The 17544-nt window shown below is 41.4% G+C and overlaps 1 protein-coding gene across 19 annotated transcripts in view; it reads right to left on the bottom strand.

Annotated features, from left to right (window-relative positions):
• CELF1 (CUGBP Elav-like family member 1) overlaps window positions 1-17544 on the bottom strand; it is a 67514-nt gene that overhangs the window by 41562 nt on the left and 8408 nt on the right. For 13 of the 19 annotated variants that reach the window (XM_075105360.1, XM_075105357.1, XM_075105362.1 and 10 more), the window contains exon 2: window positions 8106-8146. The exons of 5 other annotated variants lie outside the window; for them this stretch is intronic. The gene's annotated coding sequence lies outside the window, so the exon portion shown is untranslated. Of the gene's footprint in view, window positions 1-8105; window positions 8147-13524; window positions 13600-17544 lie in introns of those variants that run through there. One more of the 19 variants, XM_075105358.1, reaches the window with a different exon arrangement.

Raw genomic sequence — 17544 nt, 5'->3', positions numbered from 1 at the left:
CAGCTCGCTTGACCATGCTCGTTCAGCCAGGCATCAAGGGATTGCAAGCTGTGGTAGAAAAGATGACTCTGTTCCCAGCTCTGTACCAACCTGACACAAAAATCCAAGCAACTTCCCTTAGCTCCTCAACTTCCAGGTGTCATGCAGGCAAACAAGGATGCAGTGATGCTTTCCTGGTACACAGAGAACTGAGGATACTGTTTGCTGCACAGTAAACCCCTACGCTACAGAGGTAAACCTTAACACAAGTATGCCAGTACGCACCAAAAGCAGAACTAAAAAAAGCTGCTCCTACAGATGTGTCTTACCTCTTTACAATAAATCCAATGAGTCTCAGGATCCTTCAGTGACTGTTACCTGTTTAGCTGCGCAGACCATAGCTAAGACCCAGACTAGTTCCCAGCTACTTGCACACCAATGGACAAAGGGCAAGAGTTGAATGTTCTGTTTTGACCTCCTCCTCACCTAATGCTAAGTGATTAGGAACTTAATGCCTGGAGACATTTACATCTCTGACAAATTTATTTGAATATGAACAGAGGATTCAAAAGTTTTCAGGAAGGAATGACAATACAAGGCTTGTGCGTTGTTTCCTTTAAAAACAGGCCAATAAAAATCCAGCTGAGCTCTCTGTAGCAGGTATCTATTATTTCTATTAATCAAAACACTTGTAGATTAAAGTGCAGACTGCACACAGACATCCAGCTCCTCCTCTCTGTTCCCCTGCTCGCGTTAGTGCAAAGGGACTTCAAAGGGAACACCAGGTTTTTAGACGGGCCAGTGACTTTAAGCCATCATTTTGTTGGAAATACAAACAGTAAAGTCTAGGAATCAACTAATGCTCTGATAGAAACATCTTTGACCCTAATGTAACAGCAAAAACAAGTAAGGAAGACTTGTACCTACAGTATTACCCACATACCAATGTGATGCAAACAGTTGTGCTTTGACTGCCACACATTTGTCTGACCAGTCTAGATGTCCCTCTTCCTTTTATTTCAAACAACATGCAATGAAGCAAATGCAGTATCAACTGTAATAGGTTGCATGTAGCTTTTATCTTCTTACGCAGCTAGTACCTCCAATCTAACTTTTCAAGTGACAGCTAAGGAAGCAAAACCTTAATGATGGGTACAACAGTGTTCCTCCTCTGAGGAGGAAAAGAGATAGCATTTCATGCAAAGGGCAGTAGATTTTTGATCTCCTTGTTGGCAAGATAGTGCAGGTACAATAAACTTACGTGATAGAACAGCCTGGACAAATAGTTGGAAAAGACACATCAGAGACTACCAGACAAACCACAACAGGTTAGGCTCTCCTGAGCTGACACCAGAGAGGCTGAGAGACCACCGAGCCAGTTTTGTGGTGAAAACAAACACTATAGATTATTAGCCTTTGCAAATGGCAAAGACAGGTCTGGAACATGCCGAACAGCAGGAAGATGCCTATGCATTTGTGTCAGGACAAACCAAAAAGCACTATGGAAAAAAAGAAGAGTTGTCCTGTTAAAACTACTCAAGAACTGAACCACACACATAGTAGGTAAATGCTAATTAAAAATGCTCAGCTATTATCAGCACTCTATTCAATTGCTTTAGTAAGTAACACCAAACCCATCCCCCACATTACACAACAGAAGACACCCAAACCCCAAAAAACACACTTCTGGACCTCAGGAAATGTTACAGCACTAACAGTAATGAGTATATACACTTTCACCTCTTTTTAAAATGCCTTGCAATTGCTTTCAAAATGCCATCATATAATTGATGGACAAATTCAATCTGTGGCATATTCAACATCTGGGTCACTCCTGAGGACAACTCACACGAAATGGCAGATGGTAGCTCTGCAATACGAGAGCTTGTCTAACAGGAAACTGCATCTGTTTAAATCCGGGAAGCCAAAAAAACCTGCAGCTAGGTCTTGTTCTGCCAATAACCACTAGTAACAGGACGTCTAACAAGAACTCAGAAACTCAATTATCAGTCTTAAGATCCTCTTATAGCAGAGGAATGAACTTCATAGACTTTAAGACAATGGCCTCCAAACTTCCTCTCATCTCCCCCTGAAATATTCATCTGCTTGCCTGAGAAGGTACACGAGCATGCTGTGAATATACTGACGGGTCTGCAGGCATCGGAATTCTGCAACGCAAGACATCTACAGCCAGCTTCAACTCAAGCTGGGCTTTTGCTTTTCTAATTGCACCTCTGCACTCTCTGGCTATGCCCTTGTAGTTCTCAGCGGATAATCCTCCACTGCTCCATTTCTGGTGTGCTTCCCTTTTGGATTTGAGTAGACCCAGGAGGTCATGGTTGAGCCATGGGGGCCTCTTGCTCCGCCTACTTCCCTTTCCTTTGTAGGGGATAAGTTGGCTTTGTGCTTCTAATACAGAGTTCTTGAAGAACCCCCAGCTCTCACCAGCTCCTTTGTCTTCCATGGAAGCTTCCCATCGAATCCCTCCCAGCTGAGCCCTGAGTGCACTGGAGTTTGCTCTTCTAAAATCCAGAACCCTTGTCTTAGAGCTGACCTTCAGCACACTCAGCAGGATCCCGAACTCCACAACATTGTGGTCACTGCAGCCAAGGCTGTCACTAACAGAGATATTACAAAGCAGGCTTTCTCGGTTTGTGAACAGCAAGTCCAGCAGCGCCTCATTCCTGGCTGGCACATCTAACGTTTGCATCAGGAAACAGTCCTCTATGCACTCCAGGAACTGGTGGATGACATGCCAGCTGCCGTGTTGTTCTTCCAGCAGATGTCTGGGTAGTTCAAGTCACCCATCAGGACCAGGTTCTGTTGGCCAGAAGCTTGCTTTAGTGCCCCAAGTATTGCTTCGTCAGCATCGTCGTCGTGGTTAGGAGGTCGATAGCAGATGCCCACTGTGAGGTCCTGCTTGGAGACGACCCCTTTGACTTTAACCCAGAGGCATTCGATAGAGCAGTCGCAATCACCATAGTTGACTTTGATACATTCAAGGTGTTCCTTAATGTAGAGTGCAACTCCTCCACATCTTCTACCCTGCTGTCCTTACGAAAGAGCTTGTAACTGTCCATTGCGATCCCCCAGCCATCTGAGGTGTCCCACCGTGTTTCAGTTACTCCTATGATGTCGTACCCTTCTGAGTGGGCACGGAGCTCCAGCTCCTCCTGTTTGTTACCTAGGCTGCGTGCATTTGTATACATACACTTGAGGCAATTACTCTTCTGTTTCACCTCTTGGGAGACAGCTAAGAAACCTTTAGCACCACACTGCTTGGCCTGACTTACTCCCCCGTTGGACGTGCTGGTGTGAGCGTTTTTGCCATGGATCCCACCCCCCAAATCCTTTAGTTTAAAGCCCGCCTCACCAAGTTAGCCAGCCTACTGCTGAAGATTCCCTTGCCCATTTTAGACAGGTGGATTCCATCCCTCCCTAGCATGTTGCCGTCATTGAAGAACACCCCATTGTCATAAAGCCAAACCCCTCACAGTGGCACCAGCCATGTAGCCAGGAGTTGATACACATTATGCGCCTGTTTCTGGCTGCTCCCTTCCCTCGAACTGGCAAAATGGAAGAGAAGATCACTTGGGTGCCAAAGTTTTTCACTTGCTCCCCCAGGGCTCGAAAATCTTCCTTGATTTTACCCAGGTGGCGGCTCTCAGTGTCGCTCATGCCTACATGAAATAGTAATAGAGGATAGTAGTCTGTTTTCCTGATGAGTTGTGGCACACTGTCAGCAATGTCTCGGACCTTGGCTCCTGGGAGGCAGCACGCCTCTCGTGACTCCCTGTCAGGTCGGCAGATGGGTGCCTCAGTATCCTTCAACAGAGAGTCACCCACCACGAGCACTCGTCGTTTCTTTTTACGATGGCCGCTGTATGTTGCTGGTCCAGTTTCCCCTTGTGGGGGACTTTGCAGACCTTGCTCATGGGTATCCTCAGTCGTTAAGGCTTCGTATCTGTTTCTGATTGTGATGGTGGAGGGTGCAGGCTGATGGGGAATCCTGCTCCTGTGAGTCACCAGGGTCCACGATGCCTCATTCTCGGCGGTGTCTGCCACAGGAACGTGATTCTGAAGCCACCTGCCTATCTCTGCCTCAGCTCCTCTAATACTGCGCAGCCTCTCAACCGTTTCCTGCAGTTCAGCCACCTGACGTGACAGGTCATCAACCTGTGCACACCTCGTGCAGGTACCTTACCGTGAGGAGAGGGGTTTGGGCAGTTGCCGCAACCCACGGCCTGTACTGGTGTGTCCTTTCTTACCAGACCCGTCTGGGTGGACTTTCGCTGAACGAACAGTGGTTTCAGCTCTGAGGCGAGTGCCCACCATTTCACCCGAGACCAAAGCACTTGCCTGAGCTGTAGACCTACAAGCGGGCTGTGGTGTCCCTCCTGCTCAACCTTCTGCTGCGCAAACCACTGCGCCACAGCCTTCTGCCACGCCACGCCCTGTTTGCCCGTCCTGTGCGCCGCGCTCCCTAGGGGCCGTTTAAATCTCCCGCCGTTGCTTCTGGCAGCGTCCCACGCCGCGTCAGCTGCACATCAGCCTCGCTCACGAGAGCTGCCGGCTCCTGATTGGTCCCTCTGCTCACCCCCGGGCTCACTATTAAATGACTTGAAAACCTCTCCTTTCTGAAATGTCTTAGAGTAGCAGTCGGACCTGTTTAAAAATATTTCTGAAGTATGATAGAGCCTTTTTTTTTCTTCCTTGTTAAGTTTCAAGAGACCTTTTGGACTAAACAAAGGAAGAAGTCTCAAGTTTCATTGTCCTCTGCAGCCATCAGAACAGCCATGCAAGCTGTTTTGATGAGTCCTTTCATCTCAAATTGTTTCTACTAACAGTACCAGATACAAATCAGTTGATATTATACCACTGTAAAAATTCATTCACTATTTCATCCAAATGGAAGGTTTTTTCCTGCATATTACCAGAAGAGAGTTCAAGTGCAGCCCAGCCAGCTCCAGGAGAGCATACTATGCAGTTAAAATAGTAATCACTGCAATAATAGTTTCTACATAGTACAACAACTCACAACACAATAAAGCATGATGGCCCCTTGCATGATTTGCACAAGGCTGCCAAGGTAGCAGAATAGCTCCGGTATTGTCCATGAGCAGAGTGGAGGAGATCAGAAGGAGATCTGGTATCCCTGGAAAGGCAAACAAGTCAAGCTACCATGTACATTTTAGGGTAGGAAAGATGAACAGATGCAAAAAGGAAAGCTGGCCAGAAAGCTGGCCACTCCTGGCCAGAAGAAATGCGATCAACTTAGGAAGCTGTTATTTTGTTATCTTGTCTCCTAATCAAAGTTGATATTCCTGCTGCATATTTTGGACAAGCAGCCATCTGCAAAACTTCACGAGCTTTTAAGCTACACGTGCAGGACCATAATCAAAATATCAGACAATATGTTTCTGAAAAATATCTAAACTTTCCAAGCCTCTAGAGTCAAAAGAGAAACAGTACAATACATGTGCCTCAGTTTTCCTAATCAGCTAAGAAAATACAGCCATGCCTATCGAAAAATCTCCTCTTTAATAAGGTCTAAATAACCATTAGATACAATAGTAGGTTTTTAACTTCAGGAAGAGCTAAGCCCAGAAAGAATGAAGAATACTTTGATCCAGAACATTTCCTCCAAACAAACAAATGAATTTATAACCAAATTTACTTTTACTTTCCTAAACTATAAATGGCTTTAGAAGCATCGAGGAAGAATTAATTTCTCTTACAGCAGAACGGAAGTTCCTTCTAAGTAGACAAATCTACAATCTTTTAATGCCCATTTTCATCTACATGCCAAAGACTTCCATTTTGGAAAATGCTCAGATCTGCAGAAATTTTATTTGAACACATACATGTTTCAGGTAAAAACAGCTAAGTTGCTATTCTGCATCACGCACCATGACTACAGATCTGTCTCAATGTATTTTCGTTAGGGCCTACCTTCAGGAAAGCAACAGGATCACCCTAAGGGAGGGTCAGGGCAGCAAGAACAGTATGAGTACTACAGTGCTCTCTGTTCATAGGGCATTTAAACGGTATAAAGGCATTTTTGTCCTCCAGCAGAATATCAGCATGGTGAATGTAGATACGACATGAGTCAATAGAGGGGTAGGAGTTCCTCAGTCTTGAAACTGTCAATGCTCATAAGGCACTTTTAAGACAATAATATTTGAGGGAAGAATAACTGTTTAATCTGCTTTGGCAAAGTGTGGCATATACATTTCTGAATACAAGAAGCAATCCTGAGTTTCAGAGTAAACTCTCTATGCAAAAACTTGTCTGGTTAACAATAGCAGCTGCCAGGGAAGTGGGGACCAAAACCAAGTGCTATTTCAAAGGCCAATTGATTTCTTATATCAAAGCAAAGCTGACTCCTCAGTTGCATTCTCTGTACCAAACCAGAAGCCGAAAACCATCAGTTTTATTTTGATATATCTCTCTGGAGTTAATCATCATAAGAGGCACTTCATACTGGGTTACATACAAAGAATTTTATATACCATTATCAGATGTTCAAGAAAAGACTCAATCCTCTTTCATTTGGACACCTTCCTACATTCACATTAAGGCAGATAATATTAGAAACCATGGATCTTGCACCAAATGGAAGTGTTCCATTTTGTGACTTATTTTCAGCAACCATAAACTTCATTATTATTTCTCTATTTAAATAATCTCATTATTTTGCTATTTAAGTAATTCTGGACCTGTGTTTTGTAATTGGCAGAATCCCATGAGTTTGAAAAACTAGGTCCAATCACAGATTAGCCCATCTCAAAAGATAAATTCTTCAGACAAAAACACAAATATAATGTCCAGTATTCTCTTTTTCCAATCTTCTGTACCGTCCTAATGCAGCAGCAAAAGAGCAGGAAGGGCAAAGTACAGAGAACCACTCATTTCAGAAAGAAGTTGAGAGTTCCCCACAATGCCTGGAGACCAATGACCTCAAACCGGTACTTCCAAATACAGAGGTCAATCACCAGCTCTCTAAAAGTCACTTGAAAATTAAGTTGGTTCTTAGTCCAACTTTAGCTCTTTCTACCCTGATGAGTAACATAGAGAGACAGGGTATCCTGCACTTTAAAGACAAATTTGGTTTTCTTTCTGATATAGATGTGAGTAAATCCTTTCCAATGTATTTACAAAAACTGATCATAGTAGAAAACAAGTGTTTCCTCAAGACAATTTCAAAACTCAACTCTCCCTGGTTGTCTAAGGACTAAAGCAAACCTTAAATATTCCAGCCGTAGCAGAGGTGATGCATCAGAAAAGCAACAGTCACCACACTATGAGCATGATAGTGTTACTTAACACAGCGGTTACAGGTCAACTGTCCTCAGCAATGAGCTGAAACTCTTAAGGTGCACAGTTAAAGTCTGATCTATTCTTTTGGTACTCCTCTGACCACACAGTAAATCATTCCAACTTGCTAAACCAGAGAGGTAACAACTTAATCACAAAAGCGCTTTTTATTGGGTTGTCAAGCAGACTTTGTCTACCATGCAGTCAAACTATCACAAGAACCAAGCGCAGCCAAAGGACACGGGACTACTCAGTTGGAAACTGAGTAAGAGAGCATGGGGGAATTGTCTCAGCTGTCTCATGGAACCTATACCTTTACTGGACCTCAGGCATTAAGAAAGTTGCACCAGAAGATCCTCGTATTTGGCTCTGAGCATTTCACATCAGACTACATTCCCATTCTGCTGCACATAATCAAATCTGTCTCAGCCCAAAGGGACTTGTTCCATTAGTACTCATCTTCAGGGTTTCATTAACTAGAGAGTACTTGAGATTTGTTCTGGTCAAGAAATGACTATGAAGATGTGCATTTCCACTTTGTGGTTAGTTATGTTTCTAAAATTATTACATTCCAGACGGTCCTAATAAGCCTATTGACTTCATACTTGTAGTCCTAAATTGTTAACACTCCCAGTCCCCTTTATAGTACAAAGGCAGGAAACTGCAAAGGGTTTAAGATCAAGGTACACTGCTCACTGCAGTGGAAAATGACCACTCTCATCATTGAAAGTAGAAAAAACTTCTCTCTAAACCATTGAAAGGAAGCTCCAATCCACAACTGCGGGATTCAAACTGTAGTTGATTCATACCTGCAGCTATGCACCTCCCTCTAGCCGTTCCAGTCTTCACTCTAAAAGAGAAGGAAAAAACCAGACATCAAGTACTCCAGAGTTAAAATTGGATAATAACAACCATTACAACATGAATTCCATCTTGTAAAACGCTGAGGACAAAGCATATTTCTAATAATAGAAGTCATCATGAGGTGGTAACAACCCTCATTAGACTCAGAAATGAAGTTGCACATTTCAGCAATACAGAGAATAAACGACAGAGTGCAAAAGAAAGGACTGCAAATGCGACATGGCTGAAAACAGGTCTTGTACCGTCCTAATAACGTTCAGTGGACTTATCCTACCTGTCTGGCTTTTGGGCTCTTATGACAGAAGCAGAGTTACCAACAGCAGTACCTACAATCCTATATTACATTATTTTGACAGCAGCAGCATGAACAGATGACACTGAACCAGCAGATGGGAACTCTAATCTAAGATAGCCTAGATCATACAATAGTTAAGGTTGGAAAGGACCCTTAAGATCATCGAGTCCAACCGCTAACCTATCACTGCCAAGTCCACCACTAAACCATATCCTCAAGCACCACGTCTACCCTTCTTTTAAATCCTCCAGGGACGGAGACTCAACCACCTCCCTGGGCAGCCTGTCCCAGTGTTTGACAACCCTTTAGGTGAAGAAGTTTTTCCTAATATCCAACCCAAACTTACCCTGGCGCAGCTTGAGGCCATTTCCTCTCGTCCTATCACTTGTTATGGAAATGTATGAAAAAGCTCTGAATTAGGGAACACAAAAAACTAACAGCACAAGTAAAAAATGTTATGTCTATGTCTTAAGCAAATCATCACCCAGGAACCATATAGAATTTCTGTACTGGCACTGAGATAGTAAGGGTTCTCTTTTTCTCTTTTTGCAGATTCAGTAATTGACCCACAAGACAAGGTAGCATATATTTAAATACAAACTTTGGAGTATTTTTTCAGGGTTTTTTTTTGGCAGGAGTCCTTTGGGGTTTGTGTTTTTTTGGTGTTTTGTTTTGGTTAAGAATTTCTTTCCTGCTTCCTCCTAGGTTATTTTGCAGAACTACACTCCTGGTTGTCTAGCAGTTTTTTACAGAAAATCAAAATCCATTTACTTATCTATAGGTATCAAACCAATAACTGCATCCATCTGCCAGCAAGTAGCTACAAGGCCATTTGAGTTCCCACATTTTCACTGCTTTGCAGGCCCCTTCATAACCTTTGTTCTATATTCTTCGAGAAGTGTAGATAAGTGATCCATATCCTCTTCTAACTTGTCTTGTAATACACTTGGATATTTATCACATGTACTCATGCCCTCTTTTCCAGGGGATGTCTCTAGAGAATTTTTTATCCCTATTTTATAGTAATTACTCATTGTTCTAATTTCTACAATTGATTTAACAAAATATTATACCCTCTAAAGGAACATAGAATCCTAAACACAACAACAAAAGATAATTTTCTTATAGTAGTAAAGAATAAAAAAAAAATAATCAATCCACGAATCCTGAGAAACGTAACTCAGTTATCTTGCTCAGTTATCACTGCTTGAGCAAATCCAGTGGAGAGCTACCAAGATGATCAGAGGACTGGAGCATCTCCCTTATGAGGAAAGGCTGAGAGATGTGGGTTTGTTCAGCCCGGAGAAGAGAAGACTGAGCAGGGATTTCGTAAATACCTATAAATATCTAAAGGGTGGGTGTCAGGATGATGGGACTAGGCTCTTTTCAGTAGTGCCCAATGACAGGACAAGGGGCAATGGGCACAAGTTGGAACACAGGAAGTTCCAGCTAAACATGAGAAAAAAATTCTTTCCTGTGAGGGTGACAGAGCAGCGGCACAGGCTGCCCAGGGAGGCTGTGGGGTCCCTTCCCTGGAGACATTCAAAACCCACCTGGTTGCGTTCCTGTGCCCCCTGCTCTGGGTGTGCCTGCTCATGCAGGGGGGTTGGGCAAGATGATCTCCAGCTGTCCCTTCCCACCCCTACCATTCTGTGATTCTGTGATCTGTGATCTGAAATGTGTATTTTCAAAATTCACAGAATCACACAGAATCACAGTTTGGAAGGGACCTCAGGGATCATCTAGTCCAACCTTTCTAGGAAGAGCAGAGTCTAAACAAGATGGTCCAGCATCCTGTCGAGCTGAATCTTGAAAGTGTCCAATGTGGCCGAGTCAACCACTTCTCTGGGGAGATTATTCCAATGGTTGACTGTTCTCACTGTGAAAAATTTTCCTCTCGTTTTCAATCAGTATCTCCCCAAGATCAACTTGTGGAAAAAATATATACCTGATTGAATCAAAGGCAAAATCCAAGACAACATAAAATTTAAAAAGCAAACAGTAATTTTGACAACCACCTGCAAAAAGCTTGGGAGAATACTCTGAAGTAATAGATGTTTCTCAAAACAAAATTGGTTTAGTATGGTTCATTTAAGTGCATGCAGAACACAAATACACCGAATACTTTATCCAAGTTTATACATCAGACAAATCTAGCCCAAAGGCCAAAGAATCTGACAACTGTATTTCTTCTTAGAAGAAATCGGGACTTGGATACCTGAGATCAAGGTATTACAGCTGACACGGTGCTAGCAATGTCTGCAGCATTAACAATTTCTGTAATTAACTGACACGGCAGTAAGCTCTTGTGCAAACTGCAGGTTCACCCCAGCCCAGCATCAAATGCCAATAGCGAACTGTTCTAATAGTTGCATGAGTGTAGGTTCTTAGTGGGGACACCAAAACATTTAGCAGGTGTAAACTGGGACATCTCATCAGAGCTTTTCCAAAGAACATTTTTCCTGAAGTTGCCCCCCCCTAACTGAAGGGCAGCATCTGAGTACAGATGTTACTTCCAACTTCTTCTGTACAAAGCTGGGCGAACTATGACACCACCTGAGAATTCCATGTAGAAAAACAAAGGGTTAACACTTAGATTTAACACTTAGCCCTGCCAGATCCAAGAGTGACAAAATACACTCTGGCTGATGAACAAACAGTTGTAACTTCTGGTATGCAACATAATATAAATAGAACTGCAGCTGGTAACAAAAACAAGTGGCTCCAGCCACTGAGTACTAGACAATGGGTACGAGCCCAATAAATCTAGTGAACCTGCTTTGATAATTAGTGGTAAAACTTAAGTCTCACCAGCACCTGGGACCACCTGTAAGAGAATACTGATATCATTTAAGGGATTCTGATCAATGAAAGTATGTCAGTCAGCACTTTTTTAGACCAGTTAGTTCTCATTTCTCATTACACTTTCCAGGAATTTATGTTTGTGGGATGTCAAGATTACCATTGACAATTAAACAGGCCAACAAATAAAACCAACCACATAGCTCAATTTCAGCTATATCCTGGCATCAACAGTCTCTAACATAAACCAACATTTAGTCTGGACTCACTGCTGATTTAAATACTTTTAAACACCAATATAGCCAATAATAAAAACTTGGAAATATAAAAATAACTATTTCTCTGGAGGAAGTGCAGGAGGGAGATAACAATGCGTCAGAGACCAAAAGAGCAAGTGTATGAGATAAATCAGATTACGAATAGAGAGGCCTATACAAAGCAGATGAAGTTTCAACTGCTGTACAGCTTAGGCCACAACCCACAGAGAGCACATCATTTTCGAGCAAACATTATTTATGAGATAGTGAGACAACAGCGATAGCAACAAGAAACTCCTATAGTGCCAAAACATTACCAAGGAAGTATACATGCTTTCTGATCTGAGAAATGCCTGCCTCTTACTGCAATCTTTACACCACCCAACCTCTCAACACCAGAAACTACTTGCTCAATGCAAGGCAATACCTCATAGTCACTGCGCCTGCTCACTTTTTTCCCCTCAGTGTTGCCAGCACAAGTACTCATGTTCATACGGGTTAGCAGACAATCTGTACAGTTAGTAAGCAGACCAGCTGAATTACTCATGGCAGTATGTTTGACTCTCAGAGTGTAAGTTTGTTCAACTTCAGATATAATAGGAAGAAGAGAATGAGGAATAAAAGAGGTGCACATTTTGGGACCACTGCAGATTAAGAAAAAAAAAAAAAAAGAGAGGGGAAACCATTTCAAATGGCATGCTTCAAGTTACTGTAACCAGAACAACATAAAATACTTAGTATCTGGGATGTAGACTATACCTGCAATGCCTGTTCTATGCCCAGTCAGCAACTACAGCTTAAACATTCCCAAGATCCATCATTAGTCTTACAACCCACAATGAAAGTGTCAAGACACACACTTTGAGGATGCAAAACAATCCTATGGTCTCCTGCTGAAAGCAGGAGACTGGGGCTTAGAAGACACGAGTTCTATTCATAACTATGGGACTGAATAGCATTGGACGAGTCACTTCATGGTCCTAAGAGATTCCATTTGTACAGTATTATAATCTTATTTGTTTCCTTTGTGAAAAGATATTTTGAGAACTAGTGACAGAATGTATTCAGTAGGAGTCAGAGTATCATCACATTGTTACAGCTGCATCTCAGCTAAAAATCTAGTAAACAACTTCATAAAAAAAGTTTCCACAAAACACTCGCCTGTTAACAAAAACCAAAGAATCTCACCAACAAAAGATCGAAGCTTGCTATATCCTTCCAGATTATGGCATTAAGGGACTCTCAAAATATCAAGACTTGAAAATGCATAAGGTACACACCAACACATTATTTACTTTCTGAACAAGGATCCAAAATATTCAGAAAATGCAAATTCATGTTTTGCTTCACGGATACTGCACATGCCACAGGAAGATCTATCAAATGCAGCCAGAGTTTTACGTCTTCTTTTGGGTAAAAGATTGAGATGTAGTGAACAAACAGTATTCTCAGTTTAACCACTAAGTCTACTTCTAGAATCAGCAACACTAGCTGAACTTTAACAACCTCATCCATCTCATCCACAACATTCAAATACTAACACTTTCGCTTACCTATCGTTAAAGGCAAGATAAAAAAGTCTCATGGGGAAAATCACCCCGTGCAGCGTTTAGATGGACACAGTTTGCATAGCCCTGCATTAAAGTAAGTATTTTATAATGGTATCAAGGTACTTACACACTACTTTCTTTTGATTGCACCAAAGAACAGATTCAAATCCAAACAAAGATGACGTGCTGCAGGTCTCCCTACAAAGACCCTCAAATGCAATCGTTATTCTGTACTACTGCACCTAAAATACTAAAAGAGGATACAGTACCCATGACCATTTCCAGCACCTACTACCAGCTTCAGAGGGAAAATAAATTTGTGGTGTCCCAATTTTGAAAGATGAGAATTGAACTGGATTCAAAATTCTGAGTAGATTTGAAATTCTGCATTTGCAAAATGTTTAAGAATAAACATTTATATTTTATTTTGAAAAAGCACAACTAAGAAAGGTTGAGTTACCTTAAGCTTGTATGTGTCTCTTGCTTGACTTATTAGACCAATACTTGCCATGAACTCTACCATGCAGAATCTGCCATTGCCATGCCTGCAATCCAAAGAGTACAAAAATGTGCTCAATATTTTTCTTTCCCTGTAATAGCACATGGTCAAATCCTTTGCAGAAGTAAAAGGATATAAGTCTCAAATTACACTCATCTATTTCTGCAAAGAAATGGAGTCAATGCTCTATTTTAAGGAATGGCTCTTGATTCAAATCACTTTCAACAGCAAATAATTTTCATTAACACTTCAAGAGATTTAATATTGGGTGTATAGAGCTGAAGCTTTAAAAATATTTTGTATTTTTTCCTCTTTCTTCAGAGGCAAACACTGGTGTTGCTATGGGAACATTAACTTAGGAATGTCCTGACTTTTGTTCAAAAATCTAAACGAAACAAAATCTAACCATTTTACTGCAAAGCAGTTCTTATTAAGCTTCTACTCAAGGTCTCCGAAGGTAGACAAACGATCTCATTTGTCACATTTGCAGCATCATCCTACATATTTTGGTTTCTTTTTTGCAATATTTACCCCCTCTTCAATATCTTTATAATATCTGAAGCATACAAACCACTGTAAATAAAATATTAAAAAAAGAAAAAAATTCTGCATTAATTTACAACCTAATACTTACTGAAAACACATCACTGCATAAACACATGCAGCACCCTGAGGCATTATTCTTGTCTGAATACCATTCACAAATGCAATGCCGCACTTAAGATGAACCTTTTTGTGTTTGAAAAAGCCTAACTTTCATTTTTAATTACAAACATCTGAAGATGACTAATAGAATGTCTTTCCTACTGGTATCAGCAGCCCTTTACTCCACAAACTACCCTCATGGCCCATTTTGTGACTCTGAAACATCCCCCTCCAGGCTGCTTGGCTGCGGTGATTAATGCTCACTGACTCTTTTGGCAGTGCAGCTTCTCTTGCTCCTCTCTCTTCCCAAGGCTCCAGAAACCCTCTCTGCTGTACGAGGCTCAATCTGTCACCTGATCTTAGCCTTTAGCTGGGTGGGAAAGATCAAGAGTGTCAATGCACTTTGCCAAGAACCAGAGAGGCTCAGTACTTGCTTATAGTTCTTTGCACGTATTTGCAGACATTCTTCACTTACACACTTCTCCATCAATTCTTTCCATTCACTTTTCCTGGAAGGCACAATATGACATGAGCTGGTTTCCACTGCTAGCAGGAGGAAACTCCAGAAACTTTATGACAAAAAGAAGTGCTATAAATACAGTTTTGGCTGCATGCAGACTCAAACATAAAATCCTCTTGGGTATCTTGCCAGATTCTCAGGGTCTCTATACCTCATGTCTAGATTCTGGAGGTACCTTGTACTTCCTGAATCAAAACCTCACATGTAACAGTCTACGTGGCACGTTATCTTCTTGCTGTCGTCACATCAGGAAAGTTCACCAACTTCTTCCCAAACAAACAGCAGGCCTCTCTGTACAGCACCAAAAGCAGCATGTACCAAATACAGCACTCATAAAGTAATAGGTTACGATAACATTTAGTACCACGTGCCACAGTAGGTAACACACGCAAACAACTTTTACTTCATTTTGGGGGGCTATATTACTAAAGAAGACTGGATATAATCTATCCATAAAGATTAGACAGAAATCAGGCAGAAATACAAAGGAAGAGATCAAGATATCCCTACTGTAGATTGTTTAAGCTGATGCTCTTGCCAAAAGAATAGAGCCCAACTCTTTCTTCACCAGCTATCCATCCCCACCACTGCATAACAAGCCTGAGAAAGGAAATTATACAGGTGTGATCTAACCTACCAACAACACGAAAATAATAGTTTTAACCCAGACATGTTACTATTAACCCTGATTCAGTTCACTGCACAACTACCCAGATGCTGTTGGCAGCAAAAAGGAAAGGGGAAATGCATGAAAGATGGAAGAGGCCTCTCTGAGAGCAACACAGGCATATGCGCATTCGAATTACTCATGGAACTACCTCATCAGATTTAGGTGCTGAATTTCACATAACTAATTCTCTACCAATTAATCCTTTTTAAAGGCCCCAAGTGACAAATAAGGCTTCCGCTACTTCAGTTAAGAAAACACTACACTTGTAAGAAGTGTGTGCATGTTCTTCCATATAATCACCTTTACTGTCCCCATTCTTTGTCAGTGGTCTGCCTCCAGTATTTAAAGACATGTCACTCCTATTCTTGATTAAACTATGATTCGGCTTTTTAAAAATCACATGACAATCCTTTTCAAGGTTCACTTTTCTCTTACTCTTCCTGGAGTTTAACACCTGTAATAAACTTAAAACTGCTGTTGAAAAGCTAACTAACTTCAGATGAACACTGGACTTAATTCCAAATTCCCATGATCTTCCCACATGTCCATCCTTAAGATAACTTTATTAAACGGCATGATTATGACATTAAAAAAAGAAAATCTCTTAATAAAGAATAAAACCAGTAAAGTAAGAAGAAAAATTGAAAAGAACCTCTCCCTGTGGAATTCAGGACCTTCAAAGGATGTCAGACAAAATTTGATTTCTGACTTGTCTCCAACCTTGATGAAATCTTTTCTGCAAACAGGATAATAATGCAGTCAATCCAGACTGGGTATTCTCCCTTAAACTCAAATCAATCAATTACTGAGTATTCTCCCTTAAACTCAAAGTATATATGGCAAATACAATTTCCTGACCTTATATATCTAAAGCATTATATTTTGCTATACGAACCACTTGAACTCCTGGAAATAGGCAGAGCGCTAAGTCACCCTTTTTGCACTTGTGGAAATAGGTGCAAGACTAATTTACTACATAGGTCAAAGCACCTGCCTTCCAAGAAACAAAAGCTGACAGCTTAACTTAGCTCTGAACAATGTAACTTTCTTACATATTGCTTTAAGAAGATTCTTATAAAATGGAAGATCGAAATCCCCTAATGCCATTCTACAGCCTGGCTTTATCGTCCATCTACTCAATGCACTTGTGGACGTCAGTGTTGTACTCATTTATCATGACATCTTTCACAGAATGAACACTATTGCATTAAAAAATATTGTACTTCCAAGAGGCCTTTGAAACTGCATAATCATATTGCTGCTACAAGACTACAAGCAAAAAATAAGCATGCTACCAGAAAACACTTTAAATTAGAGGAATTGTACGATCCTGGTCACTGTCATCAAACAGTACCAAGATTTGCTTTTAATTGATATTGTAAACTCAAACAGTTTAAATTATGTTTTTGCCACTTCTGCCACTAGCTCTGGCTAGTATAAATGAAAGAATGTCAACTGGGGAGTCAGGAAGTGGAAAAATGGGGAGAAAGGCAGGCAGAGGGCTTTAGGAGGATGTGAGAATTGGGAAACAGATCAGGGAACTTAAGACAACAACCTTAACACTCAGTGTCCCAGAAGCTGCATATTTACAACAAATTCCATAGGTTTTCCATATGAAGATGGAACAACTACAGCAGTGTGTCCCAGTTACACAAAGAATGATCAGAAAACAGCCACACAACAAAATTGCTTGAGTTCAGGCAGTTCAAGAATGAGATGACCCTCTGTCACACATCACTCCCAGTTCTCTGTCTGCAGGCACAGTGCAATTCAGACACCACTGGGCAGCTGAGATCCCCCCATTTGCCTCCAAAATTCACTTCTTCCAAGTGCGAGACACACACAGATTTCTCAAGAGGAAATACACTGAAGACACTGCAGTGGTAGGGAAGAAAAATAATTCAGACTGAGTTTGTGGAATGTGGAATGAGCATCTTGAGCAAGATGCTGCCTTCTGTTTCACAAGTGAAACAATGTTTTCCTCACTCAAAGTCCAGAAACAAAAGGCCTGATGCTTATTGGTATAGATACTCAAAAGGCAACAGAATTTTAAGTGGACAGCATCCCCTAAAAGACAGAAAAAGAACCCTATCACCTATTTCCCTCTTTCTCCCTCAAAAAATGTATTGCCAATGTTAATGGTGGA

This window comes from Phalacrocorax aristotelis, chromosome 10 (genome assembly GCF_949628215.1).
Source record: "Phalacrocorax aristotelis chromosome 10, bGulAri2.1, whole genome shotgun sequence".
Classification (NCBI taxonomy): domain Eukaryota; kingdom Metazoa; phylum Chordata; class Aves; order Suliformes; family Phalacrocoracidae; genus Phalacrocorax; species Phalacrocorax aristotelis.
The sequence above is the reverse complement of the archived record's forward strand: the minus strand, read 5'-3'. Positions and strand labels throughout refer to the sequence as shown.